This window comes from Equus caballus, chromosome 9, assembly GCF_041296265.1.
Source record: "Equus caballus isolate H_3958 breed thoroughbred chromosome 9, TB-T2T, whole genome shotgun sequence".
Taxonomy (NCBI): domain Eukaryota; kingdom Metazoa; phylum Chordata; class Mammalia; order Perissodactyla; family Equidae; genus Equus; species Equus caballus.
Window position 1 is genome coordinate 55,955,516 of NC_091692.1, and position 18,349 is coordinate 55,973,864.

Consider the following 18,349-nt stretch of genomic DNA (forward strand, 5'->3'; position numbering starts at 1 on the left):
CCAATCTTCCCCTTTGTGCTTGAGGAAGAGTGGCCTTGAACTAACGTCTGTGCCAGTCTCCCTCTATTTTATATGTGGGTTGCTACCACAGCATGGCTTGACAAGCGGTGTATGTCTGCACCCGGGATCTGAACCTGCAAACCTGGGCTGCAGAAGCGGAGAGAGCTGAACTTAACCACTACACCACTGGGCCAGCCCCTACTTTTAATTTTTTGAGGAACCTCCATACTGTTTTCCATAGTGGCTGCACCATTTTACATTCCCATCGACAGTGTGCAAGGGTTCCAATTTCTCCACATCCTTGCCAACACTTGCCATTTTTTGTTTTTTGGTAATAGTCATCCTGACATTTGTGAGGTGATATCTCAATTGTGATTTTGATTTGCATTTCTTATCAGATTTGGCAATATGGAGGTTATTCATAGGAAAACGTATGAATCAAAGAGGAGGAAAAGAGAGTCCACGTAGAACTCTTTCAAGAAGTTTTGCTATGAAAGCTAGCAGAGAAATAGGCTCAGCTAGAGGGATTACGGGGTAAAGAAAAGTGGTGTTTTGTCTTTGTTTTTTTAAGATGAGCGATATTACAACATTTTTTATGATGAAGAGACCATCCAGCCTGAGGAGAGATTGATGATGCAGTAAAGAGAGGGGATAAGGAAAACAACTAAACCCCTAAGTGGGTAGCAGACATAGGAGTCCAGATCACAGCTGGAAAGACTGAAGATCAACAGAAGAAAAGCCACTTCCTTCTCTTTAATATGATGCAGAAGATAAATGCAGTTGTAGGAAGGATTGTACATTTAGTGGTGGGATGTGGGAGAAATTCCCTATCTCGTGACTTTTTTCTGAAGTGTAAAGGAAAATCATTGGCCAAGAGAGAACATACAAAACAGTCATCGCGGAGAGCGAAAAAGTAAGTTTTCTAAAACCCTGGAAAAGGATGACCAGCTTAAGGTTTGTGATCAGGAATTTAAAGAAAGCTTGTCAACCTGAAAGCCAGTTCTTTGTGGCCAGGAAAGAGGGCAATAATGAAAAGTGTTCTAGAGAGAGCAAATACAGTGATTCTTGTAGCTTCTTATTTACCCTAAATGATCACTTAAAGTGTATAAGTACATTATAATCTATAACAATGTTAGAGAAAATATATAGCTAACAGAAGTTGGCAAGTAGAAGGAGCAAAGAAGTGTGAGAGGTTAGGTGTGTGAGTATCTTCATCTCGCACAGAGTGAGGAGCTAATGTATAATTTTGAAAGTTGAAAATCCAAAAAAACAGATGTTTGAAGTACTTACCTTACTTAAATTATACGGTTTATCATAAAATAACTAAAATACTAAGAGGAAATAGTTTAAATTATCTAAATCCTCACCTGTCATAAGTGAATCCACAATGTCAAAAATTGATAAAACAATTAGTGATTGAGATCCTTTAATTTATAAATATGGAGGCAGTCACCGGAAGAAATAAAAAACAAAGTGAAAAGTAATTGCCTGTGGAGAACTTTTGTCCCTCATTATTATTTTGTATGACTTGATTTTTTTCATAACAAATGTATGCGTTAGTATACTTTAATAAAATTAAAACAGAAACTATTTAGCTGCGAATGAAGGCCTTGAAGTCAGGGCCAAGCTTTGATACAACTGGGTAGGTTTTGTCGAGGTGACATTTATTTCCAGCCCCTTCCCGTGCCCTCTGATTGGCTCTCTCGGAATTGGTTTTCTCCCAGTATCAAAGGGATTCACTGCCCTCCTGCCCCTGGCTTCCTCCCGCCTTCACTGAGGAAAAGCACATCTCTGGTTGTTTTCTGCTCCTCAACTTTGATCACTACAAAATGAGTCTATTCTTGGTCTCATTCTTAAAATGATTTGTTTTTGGCGCTCCGGGGCTCGCGCCCCTGCCTCGTGCCTGCGCCGCTCGTATGTAAATGAGGGCGCGTGACGCGGGACGCGGATGGACAAGGGAAGAGAGAGAGTGGCCGCTGCCCTCGCCGCCCGGTGCCGGAGCCCTCGGTGCGCGGCGGAGAGGAGAGGATGCCGGCGGGAACTCGACTCTTGGCGCCACCGTCTCATGCACTGTGTAGGTTTTGAGAGTATTTTAGAAGGGCTTTATGGACCACGGCTACGAAGAGCCCTGAGTTTATTTGAAGGATTGTCTACCATCTCTTGATTCTTCACAGTCAACACCAACAGAGGAACTGTCATCTCAGGGCCAGTCCAACACTGAAAGACTGAATGCCAAGCAGAAAATTAGCTAAATGCACTCTTTCGAAAGAAAGACCTTCCTCAGAACTGTGATCCTAACATTCCCCTAGTTGCTCAGGAATTAATGAAAAAGATGATACGTCAGTTTGCAATTGAGTATATTTCAAAAAGTGGTAAAATTCAAGAGAATAGAAATGGTTCAATTGGACCAAGTCTAATATGTAAAAGTATTCAAATGAATCAAGCAGAAAACTCCCTTCAGGAAGAACAGGAAGGCCCCTTAGACCTCACTGTGAATCGAATGCAAGAACAAAATACTCAGCAAGGGGATGGAGTGTTAGATCTCTCTACAAAGAAAACCAGCATAAAATCTGAAGAGTCGTCCGTATGCGATCCTTCTTCTGAAAATTCAATGGCTGGGAGACTGCAGAGAAACAGAGAGGACTATGTGGAGAGAAGTGCTGAGTTTGCAGATGGTTTGCTCTCAAAAGCTTTGAAAGACATTCAGTCTGGAGCACTGGACAGAAATAAAGCAGGCATACCTCAAAAAACTTTACTTCTCCGCTTCGAAGCCTTACCAGCAGGGAAGCCTGCATCTTTTAAAAACAAAGCTCGAGATTTCAGTGATAGTTACTCATATAAAGACAGTAAAGAAACTTGTGCAGTGCTGCATAAAGTAGCCCTGTGGGCAAGAGCTCAAGCAGAGCGCACAGAAGAAAGTGAACTCAATCTAATTTAAAGAAAAAAATGAAAGCCTACAATATGAAACTTCACGTCCTACTGTACAGTTAAAAATTCCTCAACTACGAGTAAGTTCTGTTTCAAAACCACAACCTGATGGTCCTGGTCTGCTGGATGTTATGTATCAAGTTTCCAAAACCTCTCCAGTCCTAGAAGGATCAGCTCTCCAAAAACTGAAAAATATACTCCCTAAACAGAAGAAAATAGAATGTTCTGGGCCCGTAACTCACTCAAGTGTTGACTCTTACTTTCTACCCGGGGACCTCTCTCCTTTGTGTCTTAATTCTAAAAATGGAACAGTTAATGGAACCTCTGAAAATACTGAAGATGGATTGGATCGAAAAGATAATAAGCAGCCCAGGAAAAAACGTGGCCGTTATCGGCAGTATGATCATGAAATAATGGAAGAGGCTATTGCAATGGTAATGAGTGGCAAAATGAGTGCTTCCAAAGCACAAGGAATTTATGGGGTACCTCACGGCACTTTAGAATACAAGGTAAAAGAAAGATCTGGAACACTGAAGACTCCTCCTCCGAAGAAACTCCGAGTACCAGACACTGGGTTATATAATATGACAGATTCAGGGACTGGCAGCTGCAAAAACAGCAGCAAGCCTGTGTAGATTACTTGTTAGGAAAATGTTTGTACGTGTGTTTGTGTGTGTGTGTGTATGTGCACAGGTGTGTGTTTGTGTGTCTATATACACACACGTGGGAATTACAGATGCTCACTCTGACAGGAGACATGAAATTTTGCAGTTCAAAAACCACTTACATGCCTTTTGAAAAAAAGTTTTATTCAGGGTTTTCACTGTGGACAGAATTATATAGTTGCTTACTTAATTCTGATAGTTTGTATTTAATCCTTGTATAAATAGGTGAAAAAGATTGAGGTTTTCTTTAGTAGTCAATAGCATAAAGCGTTGTGGGAAAACAAGTAATTGTCAAGTGAAACATTTTTATAGGTGAAAGACCACCCCAGCCATTCAGTTAAACCATCTTATAATGGAAATATGATATTAATAGTTTTTAAACATTTTTACCTAACATACTTAGAGTTACTGTAAGTACGTCAACCAACCAATCAGAGTTTAAATACGCAGCTATCTCCATACTAAGAAAAATTAATATATACAGTATTAGGACACTACAGTGCATTCTATGAAATATGAAATGCACTCAAGTGCATCCACCAGGAATAGACAAGAAAACCTTAAATGATATGTATAATGAAATTTAATATTTATCATTTAACAGTTGTTGTAGCAGGAAGTTGGGGTTTATAAGGTATACACTTTTTGAAAAAAACTGACACATTGTTAACCCCAGGAGCTATAAAATCCTTTAATATAAGATGGAATACTAAGAACAAAAAGTAATTTAAATTTAATTATTAAAATAATTTAATTTTGTTTTTCATTTGAAAAATAAGCTAATGTGTAAGATTAGAAAAGAAAGTTGGAATGCAACTTAGAGCATGTTTATAATGGGCACAGAAAAAGCTTGAGAATGATCATTTTGGTTTAAATGTGCTGGTTGGTTGATGTTACGACTACTTTAAATTTTAAGGATTGTGATAGACTCCTACTATTGAAAAACCTCAGTGTAACTTTAATATATTTGCTGCTGTGACATTTCAAAACATTTTCAGTTTATCAAAAATGAATTACAGATTTCATTTTGGTGGGCGATACATTATCGTTTTGCTAATAACCAAATTTGCAGTTTGTTCAGGGTCTTAAATGGATTTACAGATATTTCACACTGAAGCTGTTTTGAACTTTCAGTAATGTAAACTCTACTAATTGGGCAGTTAGAAGCTGGGCAGTGCATTTTAACTTTTACTAGCCTCATAAAAGAGACCAGTAATTTTTATATAGCAGTTTTAAAATGTGGTTCAGAGTATCCATGTTGGATTTATGGAGTATGCCGTTTTAGTGGTAAAATGTTATAAAGCATGTGCCTCCATATAAAGATTGGGGATTTGCTTCATATGTTCACAGTTCTCCGAGTGCCCCTTTGCTCTGTTAAAAGTCAGGTTCTGATCATTTTTCTAAGCCAGTTTTCCTAAGTCCAAAAGGAATACTTAAAGCTGAATTTAAAAAATAAGTGCACCTTGTCAAATACTTGTGTTTTTACACTTGTGTTTGTGTGTATCTAATAATCACATATACATGTAATACTAAAGAGATTTTCAGCTATTACATTGAAAAACTGCTTACATATGTATAAGGAAACTGAAGAGAGGGAAATACACAACCAAGTAGATATTTGGTCTGTTCGATCTATACTGAACCCTCTTCAGCAATTAATGTTACCTGCATGCTAGGGTATGAATCCTCTCGCTCTTTTTTATTCCCCCAAGAAAGTATACATAATAGATTGCAAAACAGCAGATGTCAGGGTCATCTTTCTTTTTAAAGAATTAAGCCATATTTTGTGAGGGCCAGAACTTGGATGATTTAATGTATTTCCCCTCCCCGCCCCCCGCGCCCCCAGTGAAAAGCAAAGTTAATGTTTCAACACAATTTTATTGACCTCTTTATACAGAATTTTACTTGCAAAAATTTGGGGGCTTGAAGGCATTACATAATATTTATATTGTATTGAGCTTTTTTATTCCTCACACTATATTTACATTAATAAATTGATTGAGAAGTTTATAGTAAAGGGATACTTACAGAACACTTTTATATCATTTAAAAGATGACCTGACCAAAAACTTGACAGGATTCATAAAATCAGGGATCATTTTGCTATTGACTTCACAGTGCTCAGTAGTTTTATAGGTAATATTATAGTTAATTTGCCGCATTTTAGTACTTGTATTATTTATTTTTGGTCAGAAATAGTAAATCAAATATTTTTTGATAGTTTGTAGGTAATGATCAACTCCTAACTTTTAAGATTTTTTTATTTTTTCCTTTTTCTCCCCAAAGCCCCCCGGTACATAGTTGTATATTCTTCGTTGTGTGTTCCTCTAGTTGTGGCATGTGGGACGCTGCCTCAGCGTGGTCTGATGAGCAGTGCCATGTCCGCGCCCAGGATTCGAACTAACGAAACACTGGGTCGCCTGCAGCGGAGCGCGCGAACTTAACCACTCGGCCACGGGGCCAGCCCCGAACTCCTAACTTTTAAAAGAAACAAAATGTTTCTAGTTACTGAGTTCACTTTTGATCATACAAACTTGGAAAGGCAGGGAAATTTATGGCTTCCCCTTCCCCCCAGTGATTCCATTAAGATATTCTCTATGTTAAACTTTCAAAGTACTTTATAAATTTAGTTACCAGTTATTACTTATTAATTGACAATTTTCTGAAAAATCCAGTTTCAGCAGACTTTTAATGAAGGTGAAAGCAACCATTATGTGCTTTCTACTTATTTGAATGTTCCTCAAGTATTTTATATTTTAAAAAAAAAAGAAGGAAAAGAAAAAACGGTGCCTCTGTTTTTAGAAAACTACTGCTCAGTAAAGTTGTTTAAACCATTTCTGGTAGCTAATGATAATTTTATATTAAATTGTATACTAACTTTAGTGAGACTGATTTTTTTAGTTGTTTACAGTACAAATACTTGTATTTGTTTTTTAATTGCAGTATTTCCATTGTCACAGTAATTTAGTAAAACTCTGGCTGCCTTGATTTTGACAGATTTTGTTAATATAAACTGATTGTTAGGCAATTAGTTATATTTATGCATAAATCAATTGCTCTATGATTCATGAATTATTTATTACAATATTTTCTAATGAATTCATGTATCTGTCTTGTGTTGTACTGTAATTCTGTTCCTACTTTGTGTTGTTATATATCTAAATCTGATTGTATGAATTTTAATTGTTCAGTTAACGTGTTTCTAGGTTGTAATTTGTAGTAAAGCTCTTCAGTGCTTTTGCACTTAAATTTAAAAAATAAATAAAAAATAAAAATGATTTGGTTTTGGCTCATGGTAAAAATCAGTAATAATCTAATAACTGAAATTCCCTTCCTCCTCCTGTTCCCATCCCTGCCAAATATTATTTAATGTGTGATCTCATTTAGGGAGATTAGATGGGAGAGTTTTATATGCATGTTTTTGTTTTTTAATCTCAGAAACAGAGGGTTAAATTGATCAGATGCTTCACTGCACGGTGTATTAGTATTATGGTTCATACCAAGTACCTCATGTGATAAATTTATCCCCTTTTATTTTCATCCCCCTCTCTCATTCTCTACCCACCTTGAGAATTTTAACTCTAAATAATGAGCTCAAAAGAATTCATCTCTGTTGGCAGACTGTTAAGGCACTGGGATAGGTAGGGGAAAATTATTTGGGAGTGTGTGAGAAAGAGGCCTTCCCAAGGAACTTCAAATTACACCATCTTTACAGGGCTTGTTTTATTCTTTTTACGTAATGATTCAGTAGTCACTATCAACTGGGACTGGAATTAGGATGGACTTTAAATCTCTTGTTGAGATGTTTTCTTATGGCAAGGTCTCATTAACATCATTTAAACAGAGTATAGCACAACACCCCAAGCAGGTGGGTGCTTAGTAAGTATTATCATGCAATGATAATGATGATGTAAAACTATAGGCTTCAGGTAAGGGTTGATGACTTATTCACCACACACCTTAAACTACATTCTTAAAACACAGATGAAACTCATTAAATTATTTTGACAGTTTTATATGCTTCATCAACATGTTGGATATGGGATAAACAAACGGCCTACAATTAACTACAAACAATTATTTCCACTATTATTAACGGATGTTCACCAATAGCATTATATAACCTACACAACAAAGAGCGTCTACTTGCAAGAAATGCAGCACATTGTTTTCTATTTCCTGTATCTCATTTATTCAATACACATTTTTTCCATGAGAAACATTATTGGTGTTAACACTCATCCAAAAGTTCATTACTTAATGCAAACGATTTTCTAGGTAGAGAAAAAAATTGTATATATTTCTGTAGATGAGGGCACATTTTGCAACGTATTTTGTAATTTTCCTCTCAGAAGTATGAAAATTCTAAAGAAAAGATTATGAAATATATTGAAGTGAAACCTCTTAAAGGCAGGAACTAGCTTATTTTTTTTCAGTATTTTCTTTTGTACTTCTAAATAGAGTCTGGACTTTATCTTCACATTGTTTTATAGAACTCATATATCTGTATTTTTCTTGAATTTGCATTATTAGGTCCACAAGAGACGTACTTTTTTTTTTTAACTTTTATAAAATACTCAATTTGGGAAAGTCTGTCCTACTAGATTTCAAACAACGTGGGAGCGAGATCTTGTTTGACTTCATCCACGTATATTTTTCAGTAACAGGTTTCAGTGTCTTGCTCATAAATATTGCTTAAATAAAGCATGAATGCAAATTTTTCTTTCTGTAGTATTTTATACTTGTTTTAAAATAAGTTGAAAAGGGTTTAATTAAACATAGAAGTAGCTCCCCTCCAAAAATTTCTCTCCTTCACTATTTGTGATCACTAAGAGGAACCAGAAAGAAAACTCCCCAGCGAGACAAGTGAAATATAAAAAGAATAAGAGAAAGAAAAAGAAAGGAACCTTGTTTTCTATACCGCATTCACTTAAGACAAAAATAGGGAAGCTATTTTTTAGCTTGAAAATAATGTTATGTGTTCTATGCTGCAGATATTCAATTTTATATCCTAGGAAACACTACTGTTCTACTAGGAGGCAGTGTAAGTGTGAGTCCTGGCTCTGCCGCTTGTTGTGAGACCTTGGTCAAGCTACCCGACCTTGCCAACCCTTACCGTCCCGGTCCGTAAAAGGTAGTAACATCTACCTCCACAAGCTATTGATCGAATAAGGCTGACAACACAGCGATGACACGTGCCAAGCGCTCCTATGGCACCTGTCATCACGAGCAGCTCAGTGAAGTTCGTATCTCAGCGACTCGGTGGGTCAATGCAGTACACGTAGAAGCACACTGATGGGAATGCGTAGGTTGAATTTCATTACACAGGTTAGTATTAGCCAGGCATTTTACTAGCTGGACTCTGAGTATTGTTTAATCTCACTGTGTTTGATTAGCCAAATTCAAAATTAGTAATTCTGCGCTCAGGTTATCTCATTCTCCACGGCGCGGTCAGAGAAGACGCTGCCTCTTGAGGACCGCAGACCGCAGCGTTTGCAGTGCGCGTTTGCTGTGGCGGAAGAGAACACCGGACGTTCAAGCCCGGGCTCAAGCCACGATCTCTCAAACCGTGAAGACATCCGCAGCGAATTTACAAAAAAAAAAAAAGGCAGAGCAACACCGACACGTCAGTCTTCCAAAGCTTCCGAAGCCGCTGCCGGATTCCAGGGCGCTGGCGCGCTCGCGGCACTGCGACAGGGGCGGGGCCGCAGCCGTAAAGCAGCGCCCCAGACCACGTGGGCTCCGACGCGGCCCGGTGCCCTTGGAGGCTCTTCCTGGGGGGTCATGGCAGGTTCGGTGCAGGGCAGTGGGTCCAGGGCTCTGGACCTGCTCCGGACCCTGCCCCGAGTTAGCCTGGCCAACTTAAAGCCGAATCCGGGCTCCAGGAAACTGGTAAGTGGCTGGTGGCGTTGCGGGCAAGCGCTGGCGCACGGGGCGATGGAAGCGGCCCTGCACTGCCCGCGCTTTCCGGGGACTGCTTACTCCAGAGGGTATTGGGATGGAGGTAGGGTTTCTGAGTCCCTGTTCTCCTTAACTGCAGAGGAAAATCTTCTCGCGTGGTGTCAACTCGTAATACGGTTTATGCTTAAAAGCATAATTATGCTAGGGCGTAGGAGCGAAGTCGCACTGCAAAATGATTGTCCCGTTCAAAATTGGAATTAAAATGAAGGACTTTTCCAGTATAGCTTCATGGGAAAGAGTTGAATTGATTTATTCCGTTAGATGTCTCTTCAAATCACTAAATACAGCCAGAAAAGCTGTTAGGTGACGTACTGTAGTTTTGAAAATCAGTTCGTTGCCTTCGTGAAGTGACAGGAAGTAAATTAAGAAAAATGTTTTCTTTATAAATTAATCTTTAAATAAAATAATGTATGGGTAGCAATGACATATTTACAATTCCAAAATAGAATTTCTTAACTATCATGTAAGCTTTGTTTGTTGTGGATGTTTAACTCTAGGTTTTTTTCCGTTCGAGCCTGTTGTAGAACCCTTATCCCCATCCCATCCTTGGAAGTTTGCCTTTGAAACACAGCTTGCACTTTGGTTGCAAGAATTAGGTACATCTTCAGAGGCAAAGATGCTGATTTAGAGTGTTTGGACGCTAGAGCAGCTAGGACAGTGCTTGGCACAAGGTAGTGTTAGCTAGTACTGGTTGGTTGGATGAATAAATGGTGTAACAAAAAATATACAACGAAAAGATGAGATACAGTTTATAAAAAGGCATCTGTAGATCATAAAACTTTGTTCTTTCCTTTAGGAAAGACGACCGAGGGGGCGGAGAAGAGGTAGAAGATGTGGCAGAGGCGACAGATAAAGGAGAACGACAGAGAGGAACCCGGCCCCGACTGGGCTTTGAGGGAGGCCAGACTCCATTTTACATACAAATCCCAAAATACGGGTTTAATGAAGGACATAGGTAGGTTGTTCTGCTTTTTAAAGTAGAAAGCCCTGTTTTTCGCTGAGAATCACCTAAAAAATAGCTTGGTAGAAATTGATAGTCACTTTGAAGCAAACTTTTGCCCCTGTTCCTCTGAAGCATCTTTAGTCGTGCAATTAGTTTGGAATAGCAGGGAAAAAAGCCCAGACATTGAGCCTGCAAAATGGAGATAATGATGCCTGCTCTCCTGGTTGTTTAGAGGCTTAGCAATAATATATATAAAAACCTGGCTCATTGTGATTACCCAATAAATGACAACTACCATGGTTACTTTGAGTTCCATTAATGCATAATTCAGATAGTGGGTTAAATTTTCCCCAAATTTGTTTGTTGATTTGTGTAAATGAGTGAAGTAAAATGCTTAAGAGGCAAAGTATTTTTAGCAAAATAAAGGAAATACTGGTTTTGTGTCGTTACCAAAACTCAAGCAGTATAACGTTTCTGTTGTAGTCAGGAGGGTCTTATTTTGTTACCATCTAAATTGTTGGAGGAAAATAGAGAACAAAACTTTTAAGTTGATTTGGAGAACTTAAGAGGAAGAGAGTTGAGTTTTCCAACTGTTACTTTCTTGTTTTGTAGCTTCAGACGCCGGTATCAGCCTTTGAGTCTCAACAGGCTGCAGTGTCTTATTGATTTGGGTCGAGTTGATCCTACTCAGCCTATTGACTTAACCCAGCTTGTCAATGGGAGAGGTGTGACCATCCAGCCATATAAAAGGGATTATGGTGTCCAGCTGGTAGAGGAGGTAAGTCTGGATTAGTATTTTTGGAGTTAGATAGGAGGCTATTTCTGATTTTCATATAATCTATACTCTGCCTCCTTTGTTTTTATCCCTTTTGAATTGTTATAACCATTACATAGTGGTGATTGTGTTTATACTCAGTTGTGGTTTTAGAAAGCCAGCATGATCATGTCGAGGGGCCTCTGATCCCATGGTCCGGGAATGCTCTTCTCCTGTGTGTCCGTTCAGCTTGTTCCCTCCCTCCCTTTGGTTCTCTGTTCAGATCTGATAATATCAGAAAGGTCTTTTTTGATTTTCTTTTATAAAGGAACACTCAGCCCCCACCCGCTTCCCCCACAGTCGTACTCTGTCTGCATTACTCTGCCCGAAGTATTTTTTTCTTTGAATATATGAACACCTGACATTTATTACTAAGTAATGCATTTATTTTTCACTGTCTTCCTCAGTGTGATGTAAGTTCTTTGAGAGCAGGTACTGTGATTCATTCCTATGTTTGCAATATTGGAAATATTGGCTCATGATAATAACTCAGTATTTATGGAAGAAAGGGATCAAATCCAATTCTAATCGCAGTAAAGGACTTTTCTATTTATAGACATTGGCCAGGCATTTCATAAGCAAATAAACGTGCTGTTAATTAACTGCTCCTCCTCCTTGTTGTCAGTAATGTAACTGTGTGAGTAACTTAGTGTCCACTAGAGGGAGGCATATGTTTATGGAAAAACCTTTTAGATTCCTTTGAAAAAGTAAACCTTACGGATAAAGGATTTTCAAATAAGATGATTTGAAGATAGATTACCAAATATGCGATTAAGTCTCAGTATCCTACTCTGGGTGTATAAGGGAATGCACATGTAAATTGACATGGAAAAATCCGTGACCTCTTCAGCTGTTAAACTGCGCATCCCAGCAACTCACAGGTATGTGTCTATTAAACTAACAAAAATAATCCTGAAAACGACACCAGGGCAGTGGTTGTGTGAGTACAGTTCCACATCGTTTACAGCGCTGTAAATTGATTTCAGATTTGTAGTAAATAGTGGATAATAAGACTTTCTGATCCTTCAGCATAAAATTACCAATTTGGAAAGACATGTTTTCAAGGAAAAACAAAATAAACCTAACTGATAGAAAGACATTCCTAAAAATGCTTTTATAATACTTAAAATACTGAAGCTAACCCCAATGTCCAAGGATGGGGAGTGGTCAAGCAATCTATGGAATAGTAATTAAAAATCACAAATTATAGGGGCTGGCCCTGTGGCCTAGTGGTTAAGTTTGGCGCCCTCCCCTTCTGTGGCCTGGGTTCAGTTCCTGGGTACAGACCCACACCACTCGTCGACGGCCATGCTCTGGCAGCAACCCGCAGACAAAATAGAGAAAGACGGGCAACAGATGTTAGCTCAGGGTGAATCTTCCTCAGCAGAAAAAAAAAAAAATCACAAATAATATGGCAAGACCTTACTTTATTGAGTCAAACGTACCATAATTATTAAAATGCAGGTCGGTATCATAGATGGAAAAAGTGTATCTTAGAATTGATGGAATATTTTTTAAATATATTAAAGGTTCATAATTAATAAAAGGAACTTGATTGGGAGCCAGCTTGTTTCAACCACACCAAAATAGGAAAAAATTCTTATCACTACAAAAAGAATGGTAATGATGCCATCTTTTTATTTTTGTCAGAATCTGTTTTGAAATTAAAATATAGCACATCCTAACTAAAGTGATCAAAAGTAGAACTTAAAAAAGTTCAGGACTACATTTTTCAGTGTTGACCATGGTAGGGAAAGGTAAACTTATTTTCTGTCAGTTTAGAGGCTGTAGTAAAGTCAATAATGAATGCAAAGTGAATTTCTGTTGTCCTTTGCTCCCTTTTTTCTTAGAGGGGGTGACCCCTCCAAAGCTCAGATATTTTATTCTTTCGCTGATTCTAGCCCACTCGTCCCCCTCTTTAACCTTCTCTTGGCCTCTTGCTTGTTAAGGGATAGGAAGATAAGTCATGATCTGTATCCTACAGCATAATGTTGTGGTTAAGAACACATACTGTGGCTGGACTGTCTGGGTTAGAATCCTAGCTTTGTGATTTTGGGCAAGGTATTTAACCTATCTGTGCTTCAGTTTCCCCATCTGTGAAGTTGGTTTAGCAATAATCCTGTCATAGGGTTGTTATGAGGGTTAAACAGCCAACTATTACCGAAGTACTGGGAATGGGTGCTTATATTGGTGTCTACGAAATACATCAAGTGAAAATATAGTCATCTCTGCCCACAGGGAAGGAAAATTGGTAAAAGAAGGGGGCCTAGAAAATGTAAAAGAATTTGATGTTATTTGATAGGACCTGGAAGCAGAAGTCTTTGAAGTAGGAATTGCTGTTACATTGTGGGCATTTTGGAGGAGGAAACACAGTGTAAAAAGGAAGCTTGCCATAGTTAATTTACTTTTAGCCAAGCTAGCTACTCACAGACTATTTTGACGTGTTACAGGGTGCTGATACCTTTAAGGCGAAAGTTAATATTGAAGTACAGTTGGCTTCGGAACTAGCCATTGCTGCAATCGAAGAGAGTGGTGGTGTCGTTACTACAGCCTTCTGTGATCCCAGAAGTCTGGGTAAGCTTGCTCCGCAGTCATTTTCTTCTCTCCCTCTTTGTCTCATGCTGGCTGCATGTGAGGATTGTAAAAGTCCTCATGGCTGTTTGACTTGCCGTTTGGACACCTCTGTTTTCTGTTTCAGGATTTCTTATTAGTGCTGTGGCTGGTGGGGCTCTGTCCTCTGATAGACCTCAGCCAGTAGGTCATAAAAAGGTTTTGTTTTTGTTTTTGAACACAGGGCTTAAATACAATGTTACCTATGTCTAGAAACTCACTAATGGTTGGTAACCCAGGAGTAACTCTGACTTTCAAGATACAAACTTTTGAAAATTAAGCATTTCCATTTGTTTACTTAAAACAAGCTTATTTAATTAAAAGAGTTCTTGGAATTAAGTTCTCATCTTGGTCATATTTAAAAATTAATGATTATAAAATACCATTATTAAAAGAAAACCATCATGTAAATAAAATAGTCAACATTTGCCTTTCTCTTTTTTTAATTTAAAAATTGTTTTAGAAATTCTATGCAAACCTGTTCCATTCTTTCTGCGTGGACAACCCATTCCAAAACGAATGCTTGCACCTGAAGCACTGGTGCCGTATTATACTGATGCAAAGAATCGTGGTGACCTGGCGGATCCGGCCAAATTTCCTGAAGCAAGACTTGAACTCGCCCAGAAGTATGGTTATATTTTACCTGACGTTACTAAAGATGAACTCTTCAAAGTTACTACTCGAAAGGACCCAAGGCAGATTTTCTTTGGTCTTGCTCCTGGACGGGTGGTGAATATGGCAGATAAGAAAATCCTGAAACCTACAGAGGAGAATGTCCTCAAGTATTACAGCTCATGAATTCCCTTCCAAGAAAGCAGAGTTGGAAAAGAGGACTGGAAAAGGAGGCCATGCGATAAAACAAAGAATTGGTGCGGTCACTGTGTTTGAGTGATGTCTACGACCTGGCTCTCAATAATACTTTCATCTTGGTCATTGTATTATTTCTTATCATAGTCATTGTCAAGGAAAGTCTGCCTAGCAATGGCTTAAACAAATTAGTTTTTTTCTTATTTTTTATCACCTAAGAAGAATTGGTAGTGACGGTAATAGCCATAGCAGTTCAATAATCTTGCAGTTTCTGTATCTGCAATTCTCATGGCCTCTCCCCAAGACCCTAAGATGATCACCATGGCTCCAGTAAGAATAACCTTAAAGGGCAGGAAGAAGCGGGGAGAATGGTTCAAGCTATAGCTGCCCTGTTCATAAGGAAGCAAAAGTTTTCTCATGACCACCCCTTGCAGACTTTCATATACATCTTATTATCCATAGCTGTGTCATTTGATTCCCTCTAAGGGCAATGAGGCTGACGCACTGAGACTTAACTATGCCTGCCTCTACAGTTGGTAGATGGGAGAGGCAGAACATCCTTGGGGATGGAAATTGATTAGCCAACCACTAAGGACTGCCAACGTCATCAAAAAAGTTATTCATTCAGTATATATTTGTTGAATGTCAAGTATTCTAGGTTCTATTTAAATAACATAATATACATATATTTTACAGGGTACTTGATATTTACAAAATATATTTTTATAAATATAAAATAATTAAAAATACTTTAGAAAAGGTGCACTACTTCAAAAAAAGATCATAATAGAAGTTTTCAATGTACATTTTTTAAAATGTGCTTTCAAAAACTGTACCTAGGCATTCTGGAAAATGTAATGAAAACAGGTATTGCAGTTTGAATGGTACTACGCTAGAAAACAGAAGTAAATAGTTGTAGCAAAAACTTGTAGATATAAAGATGTTTCTGTGAGAACATAAAGGGCTGATGTACCCATAATGCACATGACAGAGGGTTTAACAATGTGCTGCCAGGCACCGTAGCTTTTATATACTCGTTGATCCGTTGCTGCTGCTATTAAGTTGGTTTTTCTTACTAACGCAATAGGATAGACTTAGGGTAGATGATAATAACACATTGTGTTCTGTGAGAAAATATTGGGCCGTGGAAAAGAGAAAATTAAAAGGGGCGATTTAATTTTGAAGTTACATATATGATCCTGAAAGAGATAGAGAAACAACAGGAATAGTATTATCTTATAATAGCACATCTATTTATTTGGTAAATTTAAGACAACTGTTTAATAGTATCTTTATTATGTTCAAGATTATCATTATTATGTTTAAGATATTATTATTATGTTTTTAAGACATAATTTTCACTCTGAGCTCATTAGTAACAGTATAACAAAAGTTGAGGCAAATTCATTTTTGTTTTCAATCTGAAAAAAGTCACTTTTGGAAGTTTCAAGAATGGAAAAAGTGCTATAAATGTGTTTCATTAAATTGTTCTTTTAAAAATGTATTTTGAAAGTCTACAACAATGTATGAACACACCATTTTACTATTAATTTCTTCTCCTGTACATATCCGTGAGACCAGAATAAAAATGGACTATTTTCCTGGCTAGATATGCATTTATTTCATAAAGGAGCTCCTAATTGCGAAAATACTTGGGTGAAACCATCATCTCCATTCTCTGGATCCATTCCCAACGTCAGATGGAGAGACGAATGTGACTGGATTTCACCTGTTCAGCTTGTAACCCCAACCTTTGTCTCCACTTGGAATAAAGTTGTGTACTTTCGCTATCAAAAGGAACTTCCCATTCACCATCTGGCCCTTCAGCAGTCCCCTAAGCACTAAAAATAGAAGTAAGACTAAACGGGTGAAATTAATTTTAATGATTTGTTTTACTTAAGCCAGTATTTCCAAGTATTGTCATTTCAATGTGTACGTAGTGTACACTTAGTAATGAGATATTTGATCTTCTTTTTTTGTACTAAGTTTTCAAAATCTGGCTTTTACAGCATATCTCAATTCAGACTATCTGCATTTCAAGTGTTCAATAGCCAAATGTGGCTAATGGCTACTGTGTTGGACAGTCCAACTCCAGAGTATCTGGGATTTAGCTACTCTGTTTCCAGTTGACTAAAGCAGCACAGCTACCGTGACAATCAAGTTCGGTGGTGGGTTAAAATAGTTCTATATGAATTGATGTGCATAATGAAGATGCATGCCTAATTAAAATACAAAACCACCTCCCCTTGGAGAGAAATCAAGCAGGTACCATAAGCCAAAACATAGACCACACATCAAAAAATATTTAGATAATCATCACAAATCTGCTTTTAATTTTGAAATATTTGAAACATAACCATCCAATATTAGAAGACTAACAGAAAATATTTGAAGTAATCCAATAGTACAAAATAGAGGCAATAAAAGTTATGAGTATTTAATAAATGTTGTGTTTAATAACATGGATAATATAGCCATGAAGTATCTTTAAGTAAAAAGAGTTAGAAGACACTGTGTCTGATATTACTTCATTTTGGTAAAATAAAAATATTTATCATTATTTGAACAAATACATAGTAAAAAACATTGAAAATGCTTATTTATGTTTTCTAAAGGCACCATTTTTTGTTCATAACAAAAAATAAAATAAGGCATGGCACTGTGCATGAGTAGCTAATCTGAAAAACCTTCCACTGTAAACGCCTGGATATGCAAGACAAATTATATCAAGCATTCTTGTACCTGCAAAATTGAGGTCATATAAAGGAAAGCACAATGCCTCGTTTTCCACAAAGAAGGAGGAGTTCAGAACAAGCTCAATGAGCATCCAGTGCTGAGGCTGGTGTACCGCTTCCCTAAGTTGATGGGTATGGGAGGATGGGTGGGGAGCTTCTCTAGAACCTAGAGGATTGGGTTTTACTATCCCTACTGGAAGAGGAACTCTGTACTGGGACCCTGAAGGATCCGTGTTTCACAATGAAACCCCTACAGTAAAACTAACCCTCAATGAAAAACTTGGCTGAAATAGAAACCCACAAACACAGGGAGTTGACAGACAAGTCTTTGTTTTTTTCTTGGACTCCAGCTGGGATTCCTCTAAGAATTTGTCACTAAATGTGTGCCATCCAGTTGGTGTGGCTTCAGTGTCCACCACAACTGTACCTAGGAAAAGTCTAGCCGAAAAATAAATATAAAAGTATATTCTAAATTAATTGCATTTCCGTAGCAAGAGAAACTCTACACCCAGGCTACACAACAGTTTCAAGATAAAGCATTATGAAGTTTTAGCTTCTAGTATAAATATAAATTTACAAATCCTATATTGGGGTTTCTATTGTTAGATAACAAATTCTTACAAAACTACTGGCTGAAAACCACCTTTCCATATACTTATGGGTTCTGTGGGTTTAGAATTCAGGAAAAGCATAGGAGGAAGCTTCTACATGTTGCATGGTGTCTGGGGCACAGGCTCGTGAAGACTTGACAGGTCAGGGTGACTCCGTGGCTGGTGGCTGGAATCAATCAGAGGAGTCTTCACATGTCTGTGAGTTGATTTTGGCTGTAGTCTGGGTCCTCAGTGAGGGTTCACAGGAGCACCAGCATTTGGCCTCTCCGTGTGAC

At 37.9% G+C, this 18,349-nt stretch overlaps 2 pseudogenes; both read left to right on the forward strand.

Annotated features, from left to right (window-relative positions):
• The first annotated feature begins 1,803 nt into the window (after window positions 1-1,803).
• LOC138915575 (ligand-dependent nuclear receptor corepressor-like protein pseudogene) lies at window positions 1,804-3,158 on the forward strand (annotated as a pseudogene).
• A 6,204-nt stretch (window positions 3,159-9,362) lies between these two features.
• On the forward strand, window positions 9,363-16,336 carry LOC138915587 (large ribosomal subunit protein uL15m-like; annotated as a pseudogene).
• Window positions 16,337-18,349: the final 2,013 nt, after the last annotated feature.